The 25,100-nt window shown below is 47.3% G+C and overlaps 1 pseudogene; it reads left to right on the plus strand.

The window, feature by feature from the left end:
- Positions 1-269: 269 nt before the first annotated feature.
- LOC132388417 (zinc finger protein 850-like) overlaps positions 270-25,100 on the plus strand; it is a 49,000-nt pseudogene continuing 24,169 nt past the window's right edge.

Here is a 25,100-nt window from a genome sequence, read left to right on the forward strand (position 1 = left end):
AACAGAAGCATTCCACCGGGCTCAAGGACGGTGTCCATTCTGCTGTTAGAAGCGAACAGCGTGATGAGTGGACTCCTGACCTCACAGTCTAAATCGATGTGACCTTGCACCACATATCTAACTGCACTGCACTACACTCCACAAATGGGAGTGTACACATTTCAGAGAAACTCAGACAAATGAAAAAAAATACTTAATTCTCGCATTAATAGGGCCAGATATCGGGAAACGCTGTCAGCGTTTTGACAAGTCGTAGTCATGGAAAGAAGATGGAAATAAACTTTCCAGCCCCCCGGGAGGACGTGAGCGATCTGGATCTCACTGTCCTGTCTGAACGGGGGAAAGAAGAATTTCTCATGCACGTGGAGCAGTGTCCCGAGGGTGCGATTACTCTGTTTAACCCGCGAGTCTGCAAGAACACAACAGGCCGAACGGCCGCTTCCAGTGTGCTGGAAATATGTAAAACAATTATCGACTTCAGCCGTCGATCCAGGTGAAGTTCGGATCCGATACCGGGCCGGGTGATGGAGGTAAATTTCGCCAGGTACATCTTAATGGATGGGTTCAGTCTCGGCATCACCACCTCATCCCGCTCCTGGGACCAGAACACCGGGGGCTGAGCGGCGGCTCACCTCAGGCGGTTCGGTGTGAAGGTCCCATAACCCGGACCGACCACGACAGGTTGTGTCCAGGAAGCGGGACGAGGCCGCCAGTTCGAGGATGTTGACGGGACTCTCTGCCCAACATGAGGTTCCCCTCCCCCGGGATCGGCTTCAGTACTCACCGATGGGAAATTGTCGGTCGCGTTCACCCCTAGTGACCGGCCTCAATACTGACCGATGAGAACGTGATCAATTTGTCCCGGAGAGAGCGATCGGACCACTCGCTCCCAGCAGACGATCCGCTTCATCAGAGAACTGAACGAAAACCCCGCCCATCCGGAGTCTGTGAGAGCGGGGGCGGGGCCTCGGAAGCGAAAACCTGAGATGCTGCAGATCTGCGTTCGAGAACCTGGATCACGTGACGGGTGGAGGGTCTCCCACCTGAACCGGTGATCCAGCTCCTCGCCTCACACACTGTCCAACCTACCTGCCGCATTTTACACCAATTGCATTTTTGATTTCTCCTGCTGTATCTTCCCATCCCCATCTCTCCACCACCCGGTTCTCAGAGTTACAGGTTCGATTCATATCCCGGTCCGATCCACACTTCCCAGCCGATTTGTGCAGGTTTCATTGAAGTCGCTTCTATGTTTATAATCACTAATTTCTACTCAAATTCCTCCGGAGCCCCAATGGACAGGAACACGGAAACATCAAGTGAGAAACAGCAGCACCCAAACCGTCAGCAAGATAGCAGCTGCTCTCCCATCCCAGCCACGTCTTTCTATCCAATCCTCGATCCCGTTCGGTCTCCTCGTATCTCTGTCACTATTTCCACCTTCCCACCTCCCCCTCACGTGGATCCACCTCTCACTCCCCAGTTCCCGCACCGTCCCCACCCCTCACCTCCTTTCTCTGACTATTTCCCGTCCATCCTGAGTCCAGAGGGATGATCTCGGCCCGAAACGTTGACGGTCCATTTCCCTCCACAGATGATGCCCGACCCACTGAGTTCCTCCGGCAGTTTGTTCTTTGGTCTGTATAATCCGTGTTAGTATGGGGAGCGGGATATTACACCAAATACTCTGCAGGTGCTGGGGTCAAAGAAACACGCACAACACGCTGAAGGAACTCAGCAGGTCGGGCAGCATCCGTGGAAACGAGCAGTCAACGTTTCGGGCCGAGACCCTTCGGCAGGACTGAGAAGGAGGGGGCAGGGGCCCTATAAAGAAGGTGGGGGTAGGGTGGGAAGGAGAAGGCTGGTAGGTGCCAGGTGAAAAAGTAGTAAAGGGAAAGATTAAGGGGTGGAGATGGGGAAGCAGAGAGGTGATAGGCAGGAAAGGTAAAGAAGGTAAAGCACTATGTGTAGTAGAAGAAGGCAGAACGATGAGAGAGGTGATAGGCAGCTAGAGGAGGAGGCAGAGTGAAACTGGGATGGAGCCACATGCAAAAATGTTATTCCCTATTCCCAGCTCCTCAGTTTCCGCTGCCTCTGCTCCCAGGATGAGGCTTTCCGTTCCAGGACATCTCAAATGTCCTCTTTATTTAAGAATCGTGGTTTCCTTCTGCCGTCATCAATGATGCTCTCACCCGCATCACCTCCATTTCCCGCACATCGGCCCTCACCCCATCCTCCCTTCGCCACAACAGGGACCGAGTTCCCCTTTCCTGACCTACCACCCCACCAGCCTCCGGATCCAGTATATTATCCTCCTCAACTTTCGCCACTTTCAACAGGACCCCACCACTAAGCACATCTCTCCCTCCCTACTCCTCTCTGCTTTTCGCAGGGATCGTTCCCTCCGCGACTGCTTGGTCCACACATCCCTCCCCACAGATCTCCCACTTAGTACTTATCCTTGCAAGCATAAGTGCTACACCTGTCCATACACCTCCTCTCTTACCTCCATTCAGGGCCCCAAACCGTCCTTCCAGGTGAGGCAAAAAATTCACTGGTGAGTCTGTTGGAGTCATCTATTGCACCCGGTGCTCCCGGTGCGGCCTCCTCCACATCGGCGAGACCCGACGCAGATTCGGGACCGCTTCTTCGAGACAGGACCTCCCGGTTCCCACTCACTTCAACTCTGCTACACATTCCCATTCGGACATGTCCATACATGGCTTCTTCTATCGCCATGATGAGCCCAAACAGGCTGGAGGAGCAACACCTCATATACCGACTGGTATGTTCAGCCCCTTGGTATGAACATTGAATCCAAAGCAACACACACAAAATGCTGGAGGATCTCAGCACAACAGGCAGAGTGTATGGAAAAGAGTAAACAGTCGACATTTTGTACCACCAGCCTTTTTCATTCCTGAGGAGGAGGGGAAGTGATCTGAATAAAAAGGTCGGGATGGAGAAAGAGGGGAGGTGGAAGGTGATTGTTGAAGTCAAGTGATGGGAAGAATAAGGGCTGGAGAATAAAGAATCTGAGAGTGGTCAAGAGGAGAAAGTGAAGGAGGGGACCCAGGGGAATTAACAGGCTGGTCAGCAGAAATGGAAATTCAGAGTGGGGAATAGAGAAGTGGGTGGGGGTCGGAATTTGTTTACTGAAAGGAGAATTCAATATTCATACAATCAGGTTGGAGGGTACCCAGATGGAATACAAAGTGTTGTTCCTCCACCCTGAGGCCGGTTTCTTCTTGACACAAGAGGAGGCCATAGATCAATAGTCGGAATGGGAATAAGAATTAACAATTTTGGCCACTGCAAAGTTCCCCTTGTGGCAGATGATACAGAGATGCTGGACAAAACGACCTCCCAATTTATTGCGGGTCTCACCACTGTGAAAGAGGCCGCTTAGGGAGCACCGGACACAGTAGATGACCCCAGCGGATTCGCAGGTGAAGTGTTGCCTCACCTGGAAGGACTGTTTTCTGTCTGAATGGAGGTGAGGGAGGAGGTGTACGGGTAGGTGTAGCACTTAGGACGTATGCAGGGATAAGTATCTGGAGGAAGATTCGTGAGGAAGGATGAATGAACAAGGGAATTGTGGAAGGGGTGATCCCTGTTGACCCCTCTTTGTGAGATTTACATAAATGCAATCCCTACATTCATTAGTTATCTCTTTATTGCAACATAAACATCATATATTCCATACAGTGAATGCTCAACACATCCGTGCCTCCACACCGGTTCCTGAGGCCACTGAGGGGCAGTGACCAGAGAGCGGTAACAATTTTCAACACTCGGTAGATCTGGTGGGCTGTTACCCTGGTGATGGAGGAAGTTGCTGAGCAGAACTAACTAAAAATAGAAAATAAGGAACAACTTCACATACTTTGAGTTTCGTTATGACAAAGATGAATACTGAGCTCTCAGCCATTTTGTAATGTGGAAGCTGAAAATCTAATGGCAGTTTTAACCCTGTCTTGAGGTGCCTCCAGTAAACCTGTCGGCAGTTTCATCTCTACAGAACTTCCAGCAGTGCAGAAGCTGTTCCAAAATCAAAACACATCGTTGGATGCGGCCTTTCTGTTTCAAATGTCAACTGTAGGATATTTACAAAGGACATCACACAATACATGGTGGTGATTATCGTTAAGTTTCCATCTTTGTTCAATTAAGTGGTTAAAAATTCCATTATATTCTTGTGTCTGCGAATAACCAAAGCAACAACCTCCCCCACCAAAAAAGAAAACATCTGGGACCCCCACCGAACACTTTAGCGTGCAGCAATGCATCAATAAAAATACAGATTGGCAGTACCATGCAAATACAGCTCTGTTTAACTGGGTGTTGGACTACTGAAACAACCGGCTTCAGAAAGTCAGGATGTACAACTGCTCCTCACTCCCAGTCATCCTCAACACGGGCTGTGTGCTGAGCCGATTGCTGTACACCCTGTTCACACACGGCCAAACGTCCGGGGAATCACATTGTCAAGTTCGCCAGAGACACAGCAGTGGTGGAGTCCATCACATATCAATGAGATGACATAGAGAGAGAAGGGCTCAAGGCCGGGTACACCTCAACCCACAAACTCACCCCACCACGCCCTCATTACCACCAGTTTAACATTTCCTGGCATTCACCATATGCATAGATACTCCTGTGCCTAACGTCAGTTTATGGACATATCACCAATGTTTTAAGCTATGAGATGTTTTTATATAATGCTGATATTTATTTCTTTGTGATTTTTGTTCCTGCATGAGATCCAGAGCAACAATGATTTATGTTCCCATTTATTCGTCGATATGTGGAGTTTGTTGCAACAGATGGTGATTGAGGCTGTTACTGGGTATGTTCACGGCAGTGGTTAATATATTATTGATCACTAAGTATTGATAATTTTTGTTAGCCAGAGCTACTAGACGATTAATTGAATGCAGCACGTTAAAGGCGGACTTCACAATTTTTAGTTTCTTCCTTTCAAAATGGCTGCAGTGTAAAACTTTGTCATAACTAAACTCACAGCATACGATGTTGAGTTTGTTAATTCCCTTTTCGGTTATTTTTGGTGAGCCACTTCCTCCGTTTCCAGGGTAACGGCCCACCAGAGCTGCAAGAAGAGTTCCACATTTTTATCGCTCTGTGGTTACCGCCGCTCAGGGCAGGGAGAGTGGCCTCGGGAGTAAATACAACAGAGTGATAGTGGGAGGAAAGGATGCTGTGAGTATTGACTGTATGGAATGAACTGAGAACAGAGAAGCATAGAAACATAGAGAACCTAGAGCAAAGTGCACAGACCGTTCGGCCTACAGTGCTGTCCCAAACATGAACTTACTTTAGAGACTTCCTAGGGTTACCCATCAGCCATCTATTCTTCTAAGCTTCACATTACTATCCAAAAGTCTCTTAAAAGACCGTACTGTATCCGCCTCCACCACCGCCGGCGGCAGCCCATTCCTCGCACTCACCACTGTCTGCGTAATAGAAACTGAGCCCTGACATCACCTCTGTACCTACTTCCAAGCATTTTAAAGCTGTGCCCTGAGAAAAAAGCTCTGACAATCCACACGATCAATCCTTCTCATCATCTAATACACCTCTCTCAGGTCACCTCTCATCCTCCATTTCAAGAACACAAGAGTAAGTTCACCCAACCTAAGGGTTGCTCCCAATCCAGAAAAATCCTTGTAAATCTCTTTTGCACCCTTTCTATGTTTTCCCACATCTGAGGCGACCAGAAGTGAGCACAGTTCAGTAGGATCCTATATCGCTGTAACATTACCTCTTGAGTCTTGAACTCAATCCCACGATTGATGAAGGTCAACGCACCACGTGCCTTCTGAACCACAGAGTCAACCTGCACAGCAGCTTTGAGTGTCCTATGCACTCGGATCCCAAGATCCCTCTGCTCCACCGCACTTCCAAGAGTCTTGCCAGTAATACTATATTCTTCCATTATATTTGACCTAACAATGTGAACCACCTCACAATTATCTTGGTTGAACTCCATCTGTCAATGCTCAGCCCAGTTTTGAATCCTATCAATGTCCCGCTGTAAACTGTGACAGCCCTCCACACTATCCACAACACACCAAACTTTGTGTCATCAGCAAATTTACTAACCCATCCCTTCACTTCCTCATCCAGGTCATTTATTACAATTACGAAGAGAAGTGGTGCCAGAACAGATCCTTGAAGCACAGCACTGGTCACCGTCCTCCATGCTGAATGTGACCCATCTATAACCACTCTTTGCCTTCTATTGGCAAGCCAGTTCTGGATCCGCAAAGCAATTTCCCATTAGATCCCATGCCTCCTTACTTGCTTAATAAGCCTTGCATGGGGTACCTTATCAAATGCCTTGCTGAAATGCATGTACACTACATCTACTGCTCTTCCTTCATCAATGTGTTTAGTCACATCCTCAAAAAAATTAATCAGGTTCGAAAGGCACGACCTCCCTTTGATAACCCAATGCCGACTATTCCTTACCATATTATTCCTATCCAAATCTCCATAAATCCTGCCTCTCAGGATCTTTCCGATCAATTTACCAAACTCTGAAGCAAGGCTCTGAGGTCCCAGCATTTTCTATTTTATAATTTTACATTGTGTTTCTGCCACCCTGTGGGAAACATCGCAGCCAACTGTGCTGGGCAAGATCCCACAGTGCAAGAAGACAGTGATCAAAGATAGTTTAGCCGCTGGAGACAAGATGAAGTGTATCCGTATCATCTCACAATCTACAGCCTGGTAAACCAGCCGGAACAACAGCGCAGGCAGAAGGTCCTTAGGATCCCCTCTCACCTTAGTTTGTGAATGGAAAATGGCAGGAACACCACGGCAAATCGCCGGCAACAAAGCAACTGTGACTGGGTTATAATGTAGGGATGGAGTTTCTCAGAACATGCAACTCACAGTATATGGACTTCAATTCGGACTGGTAATTCTACAGCACGGACTGGAATTTCATCAGTCTGCAGTGAAGCTGAGGTCTCGGGTGATTAGACATTGGTTATGGGGAAATCACCGACTGCGATTCCCAGTTGGACATCATGACTCTCAAATATTCTGGAGATGTCCGAAAAGGTAATGATGGAGATAGATGAAGTAGGGCAGAGATTTTGTCTAAGCGGACTTTGGTGAAGCCTCTGACGAGATCCTGCGTGGCAGCTCATCAGGAAGGTTGGGTCACGTGGGATTCGCGGGGAGCTTGCGAGGTGGATTCACGCCGGGTTCAATGACAGGAAGCAGAGGATGATGACTGAAATTGGATTTAGCGAATGGAGGCCTGTGACGAGTGGGATGTGCGTGTCAGTATTGAGACCTCTATATTTCATCATTCTTGCCATTGATTTGGCATGAATGTACCTGGCACCGTTAGCAAGTTTGATACAAAATTTGCGAGTCATTTTTCATATTGCAACAGGTTACAAATAATTTCAATGGGCCCTTGAGTCAGTTATAGAGATAGGCTGAGAAATGGCAAATGGTTTCAACTTGGACAAGTGAGAGATGGTGATTTTTGGCAGTCAAACCAGGGTGGGACTGGTATAGTGAATGGGAGGTCATTGAGTGTGGCGGAACAGAGCGATCTGGGAGGTCATTGAGTGTGGCGGAACAGAGCGATCTGGGAGGTCATTGAGTGTGGCGGAACAGAGCGATCTGGGAGCACAAGTGTAGAGCTCACTGAAAGTGGATGGGCAGTACACAGGGTGAAAAAAGAAGTCTTTAATCATGCCGGCCTTCATCAGTTAGGGCATTGAGTTCTCGATTATGGAAATTATATTATAGTTATATAAATTGTTGGTGAGACTACATCGAACCATCGTAAATTACGTAAAAACACAAAATGCTGGCAGAACTCAGCAGGCCAGACAGCATCTATGGGAGGAGGTAGTGACGACGTTTCGAGCCGAAACCCTTCATCAGGAATTCTCTTCATCTTCAGGAGGGCTGATGAAATCTCAATACACAGAGCTAGTGAGTACCTGGAACGAGCTGTGTACTGATTGCTTCGTTGGTTATCTACCCCGGGTTCAGTATTCTCACCTGTCGCCTGTTTGTGAGCAGCTGGAAATTAAAGGAACACTCGAGTTATTGGAGACCTGAAATCAGGTCAGAAATTGCTTGAAGCCATTCCGACACAGGGGGTTGGAGCTGAAGCATTAACTTTGCTCCTCTCCACAGATATTCTTCATGTATTCTTGTGTTTGCAGCGTTTTCGAACATTATGTTGAAATGATTTAAGGCTCCTAGGAAATAGACTTGCGTAGAACGCACAATGTAATCCATTCTCAAAGCACAGAAACAGGCATTTCGGCCCATCTAGTCTGTGCCATTCTCTGCCTGGACCCATCCACATGCACCCAGACCATATCCCCCAAGACCTCCCTCATCCATAAAAACTTCTCCTATATACTGCATTTGAAACCCGCATCCGCATTCGTGCCACCCTCTGAGTGAAATAATTCCGACTCCCCTTAAATATTTCACTTTTTGCCCCAAACCCATGACCACACCGAACATAAAGGGCAAAAGCCTACCGGCATTCATCCTATTTCTACCATCTTAGTTTTGTATACCTCTAGCAGGTTTTCCAAACCAGAGTCCACAGACCCTCCCGTCAATGGCAGGTGTCTATGACAAATAATAGCTTGGGAACCCCTGCTTACACCTCCCCACATTCTCCTACGCTTCAGGGAAACAATTTCGAACCTGTTCAACCTAACCCTGTGACTCTACGCCTTAAATACCAGCAACATTCGTGTCCCCGAGGGCTCCTGCTGTCTCTACCCTGTTCCTGGGGATTTATCCATTCTAATTCACCTCAAGACAGCAAACACCTGTTGTGTAATCCGTGCTCAATCCACGACTTGACTGGCTATCGTCATTTCTACTGTCTCTTCCTGTCTCCCAAGGAAACACAGGCACAGAGAATTTGTTGAAAATCTCTCCCATCTCTTTCGACTCCATGCATAGATAGGCACATTGAACACCGGGAGATATTTTGTGACTGTTAACAGGGCAGTAAGGAAACAGACAGACAGACAGACAGACAGACAGACAGACAGACAGACAGACAGACAGGCATATATACTTTATTGATCCCGAGGGAAATTGGGCTTCGTTACAGCCGCACCAACCAAGAATAATGTAGAAATATAGCAATAAAAAAAAACATAAATAATTTAATAATAATACGTTAATCCTGCCAAGTGGAAATAAGTCCATCACAAGCCTATTGGCTCAGGGTGTCTGACACTCCGAGGGAGGAGTTCTAAAGTTTGATGGCCACAGATAGGAATGACTTCCTATAACGCTCAGTGTTACATCTCGGTGGAATGAGTCTCTGACTGAATTTACTCCTGTGCCTACCCAATACATTATGGAGTGGATGGGAGTCATTGTCCAAGATGGCATGCAACTTGGACAGCATCCTCTTTTCAGACCCCACCGTCAGAAAGTCTAGTTCCACTCTCACAACATCACTGGCCTTACGAATGAGTTTGTAGATTCTGTTGGTGTCTGCTACCCTCAGCCTGCTGCCCCAGCACACAACAGCAAACATGATAGCACTGGCCACCACAGACTTGTCGAACATCGTCAGCTTCATCTGGTAGATGTCAAAGGACCTCAGTCTCCTCAGGAAGTAGAGACGGCTCTAACCCTTCTTGTAAACAGCCTGAGTGTTCTTTGAACAGTCCAGTTTATTGTCAATTCGTATCCCCAGGTATTTGTAATCTCCCACCATGTCCACACTGACCCCTTGGATGGAAACAGGGGTCACCGGTGCCTTAGCCCTCCTCAGGTCCACCAGCAGCTCCTTAGTCTTTTTCACATTAAACTGCAGAGTATCTGTGCAGAGAAAGCACAGTTTCTCGCAGTAAATTATCCTGCCGCCAACTTGTCTGTTATGCGTGGACATGTGCTCGTTACAGTTGTTGTTTACAAATTTCACAAGGGTGATTCTGGAATGAAAGGTTGCATGTATGAGAGAAGGTTGGGATCTCTGAGGCTGTTCTCAATGGAGGGGTGGTGACTCTGCAACCAGAAATGTCAACGATACCCTGAGGACTGGATAGAGTGATAGGGACACGATGTTTTCAACAGGAGCGGAATCTAGGGTCTGAGATCACAATCTCAATTTATTCAGTTGTATCTGGGGACTTTCTATTCCATCCTTCTGTCCGGTAGCAGGATCTGAATATCACCTCTATCAATGCCGGAGATTGATCGTAGTAATAGGTTATTCGCAGACACAAGAGTTTAATGTTTTTTTTTTAACCACAATTGAACAAAAAAGGACATTTAGCGATAATCAATACAATACATTGTGTGATGTCCTTTTTAAATATCCTATAGCTGACATTTGGAACATCCAAAATTGTGTTTTGATTTTGGAACAGCCTCGGTACTGCTGGATGTTCTGTAGAGATGAAACTACTAATAGATTTACTGGAGGCACCTCGAGACAGGGTTTAAACTGCCATTAGAATGTTAGCTTCCCCATTGCAAAATGGCTGAGAGCTCAGTATTCATCTTTGTCACAATGAAACTCAAAGTATGCGAGGTTGTTCCTTATTTCCTATTTTTACTTAGTTCTGCTGAGCCACTTCCTCCATCACCAGGGTAACAGCCCAACAGAGCTGCAGAGTGTTGAATATGTTTATCGCTCTCTGGTCACTGCCCCTCAGTGGCTTCAGGAACTGGTGTGGAGCCCCGCATGCATTCAGAATTCACTGTATGGAATATGTGATGTATATGTTGCAGTAAAGAGATAGCTAATGAATGTAGGGATTGCATTTATGCAAATCTGCTTAGGATGTCACAAACAGGGGTGAACAGGGATCACTCCCTCCACACACCCCTTGTTCATTCATCCCTCCTCACTAATCTTCCTCCAGATACTTAACCCTGCATACGGCCTAAGTGCTACACCTACCCGTACATCCCCTCCCTCAGCTCCATTCAGACACAAAACAGTCCTTCCAGGTGAGACAACACTTCACCTGCAAATCGGCTGGGGTCATCTATTGTGTCCGGTGCTCCCACTGCGGCCACATTTACACTGGTGAGACCCGACATAAATTGGGAGACTGTTTTGTCCAGCATCTCTGTATCAACTGCCACAAGGTGAACATGGCTGCTGCCAAACATTTTAATTCTGATTCCCATTCCGAGGTGTCGATCAATGGCCTCCTATTGAGGGTGGAGAAACAACACTTTGTATTCCATCTGGGTACCCTCCAACCTGATTGTCTAAATATTGAATTCTCCTTCCAGTAAACAAATTCCGACCCCCACCCATTCCTCTATTCCCCACTCTGAACTTCCATTTCTTCTGACCGGCCTATTACTTCCCCCCGGGTCCCCTCCTTCCCTTTCTCCTATTGACAACTCTCCGATTCTTTATTCTCCAGCCCTTAATCTTCCCACCACTTGACTTCACCAATCACCTTCCACCTCCCCTCTTTCTCCATCCCGACCTTTTCATTCAGATCACTTCCCCTCCTCCTCAGCAATGAAAAAGGCTGGGTCCAAAATGTCGACTGTTTACTCTTTTCCATACATACCGCCTGTTGTGCTGAGATTCTCCTGCATTTTGTGCGCGTTGCTTTGGATTCAACGTTCATGCCAAGGGGCAGGAGACTACCCTATGAGGTGTATGAGGTGTTGCTCCTCCAGCCTGAGTTTGACCTAACCATGGCGTTAGAAGAGGCCATGTATCGACATGTCCGAATGGGAACGTGAAGCGGAGTTGAAGTGAATGGGAACCGGGAGATCCTGTCTCGACGAAGCGGTGCCCCAATCTGAGTCGGGTCTCGCCGATGTGGAGGAGCCGCACCGGGAGCACCGGGTGCAATAGATTACCCTAACAGACTCACCAGTGAAGTGTCGGCTCACCTGGAAGGACTGTTTGGGAGCCTGAATGGTGGTAAGAGAGGAGGTGTAGGGACAGGTGTAGCACTTACGCTTGCAGGGATAAGTACCCGGTGAGAGATCTGTGGGGAAGGACGTGTGGAACAGGCATTCGCGGAGGGAACGATCCCTGCAAAATGCAGAGAGGGGTAGAGAGGTAAAGATGTGCTTGGTGATGGGGTCCTGTTGAAGGTGGCGCAAGTTGCGTGGGAACATATACTGGATCCGGAGTCTGGGGGGTGGTACGTCAGGACAAGAGGACTCGGTCCATGCTGTGGTGACGGGAGGATGAGTTTAGCGCCGAAGTGCGGGAAATGGAGGAGATTCGTGTGAGGGCCTCATTGATGACGGCAGAAGGGAAACCACGATCCTTAAAGAAAGAGGGTATTTGACATGTCTTGGAACGGAAAGCCGAATCCTGGGAGCAGATGCAGCGGAGACCGAGGAAATCGGAATAGGGAATAGCATTTTTGCATGTGGCCCCATCCCAGTTTCACTCTGCCTCCTCCTCTGGCTGCCTATCACCTCTGTCATCATTCTGCCTTCTTCTGATACACATAGTGCTTTACCCTCACATTCCTTCTTTACCTTTCCTGCCTATCCCCTCTCTGCTTCCCCTCCCCCACCCCTTGATCATTCCCCTTACCGTTTTTTCACCTGGCACCTACCAGCCATCTCTTTGCCACCCTCCCCCACACCTTCTTTATAAGGCCCCTGCCCCCTCCCTCTCAGTCCTGCCGAACGGTCTCGGCCCGAAACATTGACTATTCGTTTTCACGGATGCTGCCCAACCTGCTGAGTTTCTCCAGCGTGTTGTGCGTGTTTCGTTGACCCCGGCATCTGCAGAGCATTTGGTGTAAAATTCCGCTCCCCATACTAACACGGGTTATACAGATCAAAGAACAAACTGCCGGAGGAACTCAATGGGTCGGACAGCATCTGGGGAGGGAAATGAACCGTCAACATTTCGTGCCGAGACTCTCCCTCTGGAGTGAGAGTGGACAGGAAAATTTCTGAGAAAAGAGGTGAGGGGTGGGGATGGGGCATGAGATGGGGAGTAAGAGGTGGATCCAGTTGAAGGGGAGTTGGGAAGGTGGGATTAGTGACAGAGGCCGACGGATGTGTGGAGACGGAAGGGATCGAGAAAATGACGATCGGGCAGAAACATCTGGCTGAGATGGGAGAGCAGCCGCCTTTTTGTTGATGGTTTGGGGGCTGAATGTCCTCCTCTTCCTGTTTCTCACTTGATGTTTCAGTTTTCCTGTCCAGTGAGGCTCCGGAGGAATGTGAATAGAAATGAGTGTTTATAAATATAGAAGCGACTTCAATGAAACCTGCATTTCTCCAGGTGTGGGAATTGTGGATCGGACCGGGATATGAATCGAACCCGTAACTCTGAGAACCGGGAGGTGGAAAGATGTGGACGGGAAGATACAGCAGGAAAAATTAAAAATATACTTGTTGTAAAATGCGGCAGGTAGGTCAGGCAGCGTGTGAGGGGCGAGGAGCAGAGTCACTGGTTCAGACGGGAGACCCTCCACCCGTCCCGTGATCCAGGCTTTCGCTCCCATTTCAAACGCAGATCTGCAGTATCTCATGTTTCCGTTTCCGAGGCCCCGCCCCCACTCTCACAGTCTCCGGATGGGCGGGGTTTTCTTTCCGTTCTGTGTTGAAGCGGATCGTCTGCTGGGAGCCGGAGGACCGATCGCTTTCTGCGGGAACAATTGATCAAGTTCTCATCGGTGAGTATTGAGGCCGGTCACTAGGGGTGAACGCGACCGACAATTTCCCATCGGTGAGTACTGAAGCCGATCCCGGGGGAGGGGACCCTGTTGTTGGGCAGAGTCCCGTCAACCTCCTCGAACTGGCGGCCTCGTCCCGCTTCCTGGACACAACCTGTCGTGGTCGGTCCGAGTTATGGGCCCGTCACACCGAACCGCCTGAGATGAGCCGCCGCTCAGTCCCCGGTGTTCTGGTCCCAGGAGCGGGATGAGGTGGTGATGCCGAGACTGAACCCATCCATTAAGATGTACCTGGTGAACTTTACCTCCATCACCCGGCCCGGTACCGGATCCAAACTTCACCTGGATCGACTCCTGGGGTCGATAAATGTTTTACAAATTTCCAGCCTACTGGAAGCGGCCGTTCGGCCTGTTGTGTTCTTGCAGACAGAGAGGGCTAAACAGAGTAATCGAACCCTCGGGACGCTCCTCCACGTGTATCAGAAATTCATCTTTCCCCATTCAGACAGGACAGTGAGATCCAGATCTCTCACGTCCTCCCGGGGAACTGGGAAGTTCACATCCATCTTCTGTCCATGATTCAGATTCAGAAACTTTATTGTCATTCTAACCGTACACCAGGGCAGGATGAGACAGCTTTTCCCAGGAACTGTGCAATCATAACATAACAAACGCAACACTAAATAATAAACACAGCAATAAATAGTAAAACACAACAGCCGCATGTCAGTTAAAATCAAGTTATAAGTGTCCAGTTGAAGTTAAAAGTGTCCACAGCAGAGTCAGGTGGAGCAGCTATTTAGCAGTCTGACTGCCTGTGGGAGGAAGCTGTTTAGTAGCCTTGTGGTTTTAGTTTTGATGTTCCTGTAACGTTTGCCTGATGGCAGAAGAACAAACACTTCATGGAGAGGGTGTGAGGGGCCTTTAATGATGTACCGTGTCTTCTGGAGGCATCGACTCTGAAAGAGGTCTTGGACAGAAGGTAGGGAGACCCCAATAACCTTCTCTGCTCCCCTAACCACCCGCTGCAGGGCTTTTCTTGTCGGCAGCACTGCAGCTGGAGTACCAGGTTGTGATGCAAAAGGTCAGCATACTCTCAACCACTCCTCTGTAGAATGTAGTTAAGATGTTAGTGGGGAGTGATGCTTGTTTTAGCTTCCTCAGAAAGTGCAATCTCTGCTGGGCTCGTTTTACAATCCCAGTGTTGTTCCTGGACCAGGTGAAATTGTCCGACATCTGCACCCCTAGGAACTTGATGTTTTCCACTCTCTCCACTGTGGAGCCGCCGATGCTGAGGGGCGTGTGCTCAGACTGAGACCGTCTGAAATCGACAATCATCTCCTTGGTTTTGGTGACATGATGCATCAAGTTGTTGTCACTGCACCAGCTCGCCAGGTGTTTGACCTCCTCCCTGTACATTGTTTCATTTTTTTTGCTGATGAGCCCCACCACTGTGGTAACATCAGCAAATTTAATCGTAAGGTTCTCCTTGAATCTGGCTGCACTCATGTGTTAGCAGTGTAAACAGCAATGCGCTAAGCACTCAGCCTTGTGGGGATCCAGTGCTCAGTGTGATGGAGTCAGAGATGTTCCTGCCAAAACGGACTGACTGTGGTTTCGCTGTCAAGAAATCCAGAATCCAGCGACACATGGCAGAGTTAAGGCCAAGCAGCGACAGTTTCTCTGCGGGATGATGGTATTGAACGCTGAACTGAAATCAATGTACCGGATTCTGGCATAAGGGTCTTTGTTGTCCAAGTGAGAGAGAACTGTGTGCAGTGTGGTGGATATTGCGTCCTCCGTAGAGCGATTTGGACGATAAGCAAGCTGTAGAGGATCCAGCGATGAGAGAACGTGTGCTCAAGGAATGTGCTGATGTATTAGCAGATGTCCTGTCCGACATTTTCAACATCTCCCTTAGTCAAGCCATTGTCCCCGGATGCTTCAAGACCTCCACAATCAACCCTGTGGCAAAGAAATCAGTTGTAGCCTGTCTGAATGATGACCGTCCCGTTGGCCTGACCCACATTGTGATGAAATGTTTCGAACGGCTTGTCAAGCCTCAAATCACAGCCAGCCTCCCCTCATCGCTGGATCCTTTACAGTCTGCTTATCGTCAAAATCGCTGTACGGAGGACGCAATATCCACCACACTGCACACAGTTCTCTCTCACTTGGACACTTATGCCAGAATCCGGTACATTGATTTCAGTTCAGCGTTCAATACCATCATCCCGCAGAGACTAGTGGAGAAACTGTCGCTGCTTGGCCTTAATCCTGCCGTGTGTCTTCCCATGACTGAACGATGACCCTTTCCATATCAAGTTTTATTACGTGTGAGGGGCAATTACAGATTTGTTCACTGAGGAATGTCCCTGTGGGTGTTGCAAGAGCCGGAGCTAGGAGCCCAGTTGTTCCCAAACTGAGTCAACTATTTGACTGAGGAACCAAATTCAACATTTCCAAGACTGTTACTGACACAAAATGTACATTTGTATATTGATCATGACACAATGTATTTTATATATTATTAATAACATAAAACATTTCTATATTCTTACTGACAGAATAGTATAATTTATTTTCTGTGTGTTATCTGAGTGAACATGCTTGTGTTGCTGCTACAAGTCAGTCCTTCTCTGTTCCTGTACCTTCCCGTTCTTGTGTACTTGGTAATACCTGAGAGACCTGAGCGAATTCTGTTAGATTTGATAAGTGATGATCATCTCGGCAGCTTGTTCGGTCGAATTCAGAGAGACAGTATACACTGTTAAATGCAAAGAGATACCCTTAAATGCAAAACCCTGAACAGTGTCGATGATCAGAAGGATATTGGAGTCCATGTTCATCACTCCCTGAAATGCGTCTGTTTCCGAGGCCCCGCCCTCCGTATGATGCAACAATCACTGCGCGCATGCTAACTGTCTCCGGGTGACTGTGTTTTCGGTTCCGCTGAGTGCTGAAGCGATCAGTCTGCGGTATAGGGAAAGGTCCCTCGACTCCTGGGTCGAGGAGCCGGGTTCGGGATCACTACCTGCAGGCCAGAGACATCACTTTCCCATCGGTAGTATTGAGACCGATCCCGAGCGAGGAGATCTGATGTTGGTCGTGAGCACCGAACTGAAAGCCAATAATTCATTTAGTACCCAGTTATATGGCCTCGTCAATAATGTGTCGACTTCACTTAATCTACATTGAATGATCCAAACCAGGAGCCCAGGCTGTCTATTTTCGTAAAATTGAAATGGAACTCCCGCCAACAGCTCACGTGAGGCTGGGTGCCGCAGATCTTGCTTTGTGATGCAAGATCACGTGGTGTGTTGAAAGTTCCCGGATGGGTGGTGATACTTCCTTCTTATTGTGCTGGGGAAATCTGATGTTGGCCCCTGAGTCCCGTTAACTTCCCCCAACTCGCCTCGCTTCCTGAGGCTCCTTGCATTTGACCTGGAGATTTTTGGCTGTTGTGTCTTCTCCCGGACTGGGGTGGGTGAGAAAGGAGAACGTCCCATGTTGTGGGCATCTTTGATTTCATTGGCTGCTTTACCGAGCGACTGTGAAGTCTAGGGGGGTGGATGGTTTCTGTGATGTGCTGATCTGTATCCAAAGGTCTCCGCGGTTCCTCACAGTCACGGGCGGAGCTGTTACCGTACAAAGGCGTGAAGTATCTGGATGGGGAATTTTCTATAACCATATAACAATCACAGCACGGAAACAGGCCATCTCGGCTCTCCTAGTCCGTGCCGAACTCTTAATCTCACCTAATCCCACCTTCCCGCACTCAGCCCATAACCATCCAATCCTTTCCTGTCCATGTACCTATCCAATTTTACCTTAAATGAGACAACTGAACTGGCCTCTACTGCTTCTACAGGAAACTCATTCCACACAGCTATCACTCTCTGAGTAAAGAAATAACCACTCGTGTTTCCCTTCAACTTTTGCCCCCTAACTCTCAAATCATGTGCTCTCGTTTGAATCTCCCCTACTCTCAATGGAAACAGCCTGTTCACGTCAACTCTATCTATCCCTCTCAAAATTTTAAATTCCTCGATCAAATCCCCCCTCAACCTTCTACGCTCCAATGAATAGAGACCTAACCTGTTCAACCTTTCTCTGTAACAAGTGCTGAAACCCAGGTAACATCCTAGTAAATCGTCCCTGCACTCTCTCTAATTTATTGATATCTTTCCTATAATTCGGTGAACAGAACAGTACACAATATTCCAAATTTGGCCTTAGCAATGCCTTGTACAATTTTAACATTACATCCCAACTTCTGTACTCAATGCTCTGATTTATAAAGGGCAGCATTCCAAAAGCCTTCTTCCCCACCCTATCTACATGAGACTCTATCTTCAGGGAACTATGAACTGTTATTCCTAGATCTCTGTTCCACTGCATTCCTCAATGCCCTACCATTTACCCTGTATGTTCTATTTGGATTATTCCTGCCAAAATGTAGAACCTCACATTTCTCAGCATTATACTCCATCTGCCAACGTTCAGACCATTCTTCTAACCGGCATAAATCTCCCTGCAAGCTTTGAAAACCCACCTCATTATCCACAACACCTCCTACCTTAGTATCATCGGCATACTTACTAATCCAATTTCCCACCCCATCATCCAGATCATTTATGTATATTACAAACAACATTGGGCCCAAAAGAGATCCCTGAGGCACACCGCTAGTCACCGGCCTCCATCCCGATAAACAATTATCCACCACTACTCTCTGGCATCTCACATCTAGCCACTGTTCAATCCATTTTATTACTCCAGCATTAATACCTAACGACTGAACCTTCTTAACTAACCTTCCATGTGGAACTTTGTCAAAAGGCCTTGCTGAAGTCCATATAGACTACATCCACTGCCTTACCCTCGTCAACGTTCCTCGTAACTTCTTCAAAAAAAAAAACTTCTATGGTGTGTTGATGTAAAAATAGGTGAGCATCAAAGTATATATGGCAAAGTTCTTATTGGTTGCTCTAACTTTGTCATTTTAGAATCTTTTATGCAGTATATACTATTAATTCAGTATCTGTGTGTTACTGGAGGACCATCAGTGATTGTCCTTGATCCCTTCTCCCATCTGGTTCCATCTGCTCATCCCGGCCCATCTCGTTCAACCTCTGCCAAGTCTCCTAACCCCCACCCCCCGCACGCTTCAGTGGTATACATCAACCATCTCGGTCAACTTCTGTCCACCCTGTATCCCACACCTCAATATTATCCATCAGCAATTTTTCCTGCAACAGTTGTCTTCATTGTGAAGTGTTCTTTTGTACCTTTGGCCTCGTTGAGTCATTTCCAGAATCGTTCTTTGTTTTCTGGAATGCATTAGTGTGGAGGTGCTGGTAATTGAACTGTGACTGGCTGACACACTGCAGCATTTTACTGGCAGCAATGCGTACTGGGAGAGTTGGTGCTTGGGCTATAATCCTGTGATCGGCATTCCAGGCATATGGACCTGTCGGTGTTTTGGCTCTGACTTTGGTTAGTGCTTCTACAGATGGAGCTGGATGGCCGTCCTACTGCAATAAAGCTGAAATTTCGAGCAGCTGGACATTGGTTGTGGGGAAATCAGGGATTTCACTACCCAGTGTGAGATGTGGGGGGGACGATGTGTGAGACTCTCAGGGTTGTTAAATGAGGTTCAGCTGTTTGACCCTGTGAGGTTGGGAACTGGATATCACAGTTTTTGATCCAGGTAAAAAGGACCCGGCGATCGAGCTGCTTGGACTTATGAGGTGTTGAGAGAGTATTCCTGGTCTGGGATCTATTGTTTTTTTTTTCCTGGAGTTCCTTTGGAAGCAAAGACTGCTACTGAGGAGAAGATGGGTTACCAGTCCATCCTCACAGGGAGAGGCTATGAGTAAATATGCTGATCCGTCTTTACAACAGTAGAAATAGACTCGTGAGCTTTGGTGTCCAAACTGTGTTTGGAAACCACACCCCCCCCCCCTCACTGTCACCTGTCTGTCACTCGGTGGAAATCAAGCAAATGGAAATGACTCGTTCTGTGATAGTAGAACAGTGAGGAAAGCAGAACTTTTCCTTGTAAATTATCCTGGTACCTATTTGTCTGTTTCTCCTGGAAATGTGTTCAGTACGGTTATTGCTAAGAAGGATTACAAAAATAATCTCAGGAATGATCGGCTTTATGTATGAGGAGCATTTGATGGTTCTCAATGAATTTCAGAGTGACGGTGGGGGTGGTGGGGGCAATATATTGTTAAGTAAACCTGCCGAATGCTGAAAAGACTGGATACAGTGGACATGGAGAGGACGTTTCCGTCAGACGGAGAGTCTGTAATCTTACAGCACAATCTCAGAATAAAAATGCTTCCGTTTAAAACTGAGATAAGAACAACAATGGCCAAAAGCTGTCTGATCTGTAGAATTTGTTGCCGCAGGGGTAGGTTGAGGCTGCCAATGAGTGTATTTATGACATAGATTAATATATTCATGATTGCTAAGTCACGTCAGGGTTACAGAAGGAAGTCAGGAATATGCTGTTGGAATAATTCTCAGCCATGGTTGAGCGGTGGGGCAGAACAGTTGGATGGAATCACCTAATTGTGTTCCTGTATCTTATGTTTTACCATGACTGAATGATGGCTCCTTCTTATCCGATATCATTTTGTGATGTGTGAGGGTCAATAAAAGGTTGTTCACTGAGATCATTATATCTGCCTTCAAAATTTAAATATCAGTCAGTTTTGTTCTTAGTAACATTTAGTAGACAAGCTTGGTCCTCCTTTTTTATTGATAACGTGCTTCATTATCTTTTATGCTAAAGTTAGACCTGCGGTGAGAGATTTATTTGAAGAAGAACCCCAACCGGAAGCAAACCACGACTGAAGACGAGGGAACAGCAACAAGTGAACCAGCCCGAGGACTGAGAGCATCAACTGGAGAGGACTCTTCCGAATCGGAGATTCCAAGATTCAGTCAGGAGAAAGTTCGGTGAGTCTCATTTACTCAAACACTTTAGACATTACATACCTGTACAAAGGAAGGTAGGAAATAGTTGGAGTGAGACTGAATGTGCCCAGAAGAACCAATTATGTCTCTGTCAGACCCAGTCAAAATCACTCCTGGTAATAAGCTCCGAACAGCACAACCGTTGAAAACCAGTCCATCTCACTCACAGAGTTTACTCAGTTCAAGATCTTGCATCTCCTGAAGTAGCTTCAGGTCAGTTCTGCGTAGGGAGAGGGAAAGAGAGGGGAGTATTTACGCTGACTGTCTTTCAAAAAGAGTAATTGTTTGAACTTGCTGCAAACTCTCCACCCATACCCTGTACTTTCTTAACCAAATTATTGACCTAGATGACAAGTAACAATGGGCGTAACCCCAGGGAACGTCACTAAGCTCGGGAATGTAGTTCAAGAAACAGCCTCTCACCCTCTGCTTCCTACCAATTATCTGTTTGCTGTCCGGCTTGGTCCCGGCCCTTTCCCACTGCAACCAGCCCTCGACTGACACAAACCCGAGATCAACCCCTTCCTCACGTCATCTGAAACGGAAACATCCCGGCATTAGCTGCGGTTGGCATCGTGCTGTGACCTGCAGTAGGTCCCCTTATGCGGTCAAACTCCACGCTGTCAGAAATGGAGACCCGAACAGTATGCGGTCAAACTCCCCGATGTCCGAAATGGAGACCCGAACAGTATGCGGTCAAACTCCCCGCTGTCAGAAATGGAGACCGGAACCGTACGTGGTCAAACTCCCGGCGTGGAAACGTAATCTCACGGTGGATTTGTTCGGTGATTTGTGAACATACATGATTTACGATCGCGCAAGTGAGTACTGAAAAAAAAGATAGTCAAACAATTCTTATCAGGCACACCATCTGTTCGCCTTTCCCCCTCACTCCAGGCTACTTACACTGGCTCCCTCATCACTCCCTCCTCCGCGTCCCTCTTCATTACCCGGCCCTCTACCCCAGCCCTTACTTCATTCTCCCTCTCGCCCTCATCATCTCGCCTCTCCCTCACCCCTTCCTTATCACCACCCCTCTCAATCATCCTTGCTTCCTCATCGCCTTTCTCCCTCTCCCCCCTTCTCTACCCCTCTGTTAGACCCCTATTCGACCAGTCTCCCACTGTCTATCACCCCTTTCCTCGCTTTCTATTCTCACCACTGCCTCTACTCCTCTATTAACAAATCGTACTCCTCTCTCGTCTCTCTTCATCTCTTCACTCTCTCATGCCTCTTTTCATTTCTCACACTCTCTCCCCTCTGTCCATCTGTTTCTCTTACTCTTCCATTCTCTCTCCCATCCCACAATCCCTGTCCCTACCCCATCACCTGCTATCCCACTCCCAATCTCAGTCACCCTCTGTCTTCCCCTCTCCCTCTTCCTCTCTCATGCACCCTGTCACCTCACTCAAACTCGTCTCTCTCACCTCTGCCTCTCTGTAAGCTCCTCCATTTCTAACCCTCTTCCTCTCAATCTCTCTCCCAATGTCTTACCCTCTCCCCCTCGCTCTCCCATGTAATCTCACTGTTGGCACCCGTATCCCACACTGTCTTCCTCTCTCTCTCACCCTCTAAATGCACCGCTCATCCTAAGCTTTCCCCCCTTCGCTCTCTCTCACTCTCTCTCAACCCAACCCTCTCCTCCCTCCTTCCCTCTCTGCCTCTCTCTCCCTCCTTCTCGTCACACCCAGCGCTCTCCACCTCATCCCATACTGTACATACATCAACAGTACTGAAATGCCAAGTGCCGTTTGTAACTGGGATCTTTCTGGGTTCCAGATCCTCGGTAATGGTCTTTGTATATGAGGATCAGCTCCGTGTCCATAAGGCACTCAGAGCAGTTACGCAGGTTGACTCTGTGGTTAAGAAGACATACAGTGCATGGGCCTTCATCAGTCATGGGATTGAGTTTAAGAGCTGAGAGGTAATGTTGCAGCTATATAGGACCCTGGTCAGACCCCACTTGGAGCACTGTTTTCAATTCTGGTCGCCTCACTACAAGAAGGATGTGGAAACCATAGAAATGGTGCAGAGGAGATTTACAAGGATGATGCCAGCATTTGAAGAGCAGGCGTTATGAGAAATGGTTGAGTGAACTCCGTCTTTTCTCCTTGGAGCGACCTGGGAGGAGAGGTGACCTGATAGAGATATACAAGATAATGAGAGGCATTGATCGTGTGGATAGTCAGAGGCTTTTTCGCAGGGCTGAAATGGATAGCACGAGAGGGCATACTTTTAAGGAGCTTGTAAGTAGGTACAGAGGAGATGTCAGGGGTAGTTTCTTCTACGCAAATGGTGTGCGTGGAATGGGCTGTCAATGGTGCTGATGGAGTTGGAAACGATACGGTCTTTTTAAGATACTCCTGGAGGGCTAGATCCGTAGAACCAAAGGAAACTACAGCACAGAAACAGGCCTTTTGGCCTTTCTTGGCTGTGCCAAATCATTTTTCTGCCTAGTCCCACGGACCTGCAACTGGACCATATCCCTCCATACTCCTCTCATCCATATACCTGTCCAAGTTTTTCTTAACTGTTAAAAGTGAACCTTCATTCACCACTTCATCTGGCAACTCTTTCCACACTCCCAACAGTCTCTGTGTGAAGAAGCCCCCCGCCATGTTCCCTTTAAACTTTTCCCCGTTCACCCTTTAACCATAACCTCTCTTTTGCTTTCTCCCCTGGCGTCAGTGGAAAAGGTCTGCTTGCATTCACTCTATCTGTACCCACCATAATTTTATACACCTCTATCCAATCACACCTCATTCTCCTACGCTCCAGGGAATAAAGTCCTAACCTATTCAACCTTGCTCTGTAACTCAGTTTCTCAAGTCCTGGCAACATCCTTGTAAACGTTCTCTCCGCTCTTTCAAACTTATTTATATCCTTCCTGTAATTAGGTGACCAAAACTGCACACAATCTGTCTCACCAATTTCTGTCTCACCAATGTCTTAAACAACCTCAACATTACATTCCAACTCTTATGCTCAACACTTTGATTCATAAAGCCCAAAGTACCAGAAGCTCTCTTTACAACACTATCTACTTGTGACGCAACTTTTAGGGAATTATGAATCTGTACTTCCCGATCCCTTTGCTCTACTGCACTCCTCATTGTCCGACCATTTACCTGGTATGTTCTACCTTGGTTTGACCTTCCGAAGTACAATACCTCACACTTGTCCGCATTAAACTCCATCTGCCATTTTTGCAGCCCATTCCTGCAACCCTCTGAAAGCTTTGAAAGCCTTCCTCACTGTCAACTGCACCTCCAATCTTTGTATCATCAGCAAATTTGCTAATGCCACATTATCATCCAGATCATTGATATAGATGACAAAGAACAGTGGACCCAGCACTGATCCCTGTGGCACACCACTAGTCACAGGCCTCCATTCAGCGTAGCAATTCTCCACTACCACTCTCTGGCTTCTTCCATTGAGCCAATGTCTAATCCAATTTACTACCTCTCCATGTATACCTAGCGACTGAATCAACCTAAATAACCTCCCATGCGGGACCTTGTCAGAAGCCTTACTGAAGTCCATGTATACAACATCCACTGCCTTCCCTTCATCCACTTTCCTGTTAAGTCCCTGTCTATCACCCTATCTCCTAGTACCCCTTCCAATAATGTACCTACTACAGATGTCAAACTTACCGGCCTATAATTTCCCGGCTTACTTTTTGACCCACTTTTAAACAACGGAACTACAAGAGCTATCCTCCGGCACCTGACCGGTGGATATCGACATTATAAGTATTTCACTCAGGGCCCCTGCAATTTCAACACCAGTCTCCTTCAAAGTCCGAGTGAATACCCTGTCAGGTCCAAGGGATTTATCTATCCCTTTGCTCTTAACATACCTGTAGAAGCTCTTAGGATTATCCTTCACCCTGACTGCCAAAGCAATCTCATGTCTTTTTTAACCCTCCTGATTTCTTTCTCAAATATTTTCTTACTCTTTTTGTACTCCTCTAGCATCTTATTTCCTCCCTGTTGCCTATACATGTTATACATATAAGTCTTTTTCTTTATCAGAGTTCCAATATCCCTCGAGAACCAAGGTTCCTTATAGTTATTCGTTTTGCCTATACCCCTAACAAGAACAAAAAAAAACTGCACTCTCAAAATTTCTTCGTTGAAGGCCTCCCACTTACCAATCACATTCGTGCCAGAGAACAACTTGTCCCAATCTACGCGTTTTAGATCCTTTCTCATTTCTTCAAATCTGGCTTTTTTTCCAGTTTATAACTTCATCCCGAGGACCAGATCTATCTTTGTCCATGATCAAGTTGAAACTAATGACGTTATGAACAATGGAAACAAAGTGTTCCCCTACACACAATTCCGTCCACCTCCCCTAGCTCATTTCCTAATAGGAGATCTAATATTACATCCTCCCTAGTTGGTATATCTATATATTGATTTAGAAAACTTTTCTGAA

This window comes from Hypanus sabinus, unplaced genomic scaffold (assembly GCF_030144855.1).
Source record: "Hypanus sabinus isolate sHypSab1 unplaced genomic scaffold, sHypSab1.hap1 scaffold_322, whole genome shotgun sequence".
Lineage (NCBI taxonomy): Eukaryota > Metazoa > Chordata > Chondrichthyes > Myliobatiformes > Dasyatidae > Hypanus > Hypanus sabinus.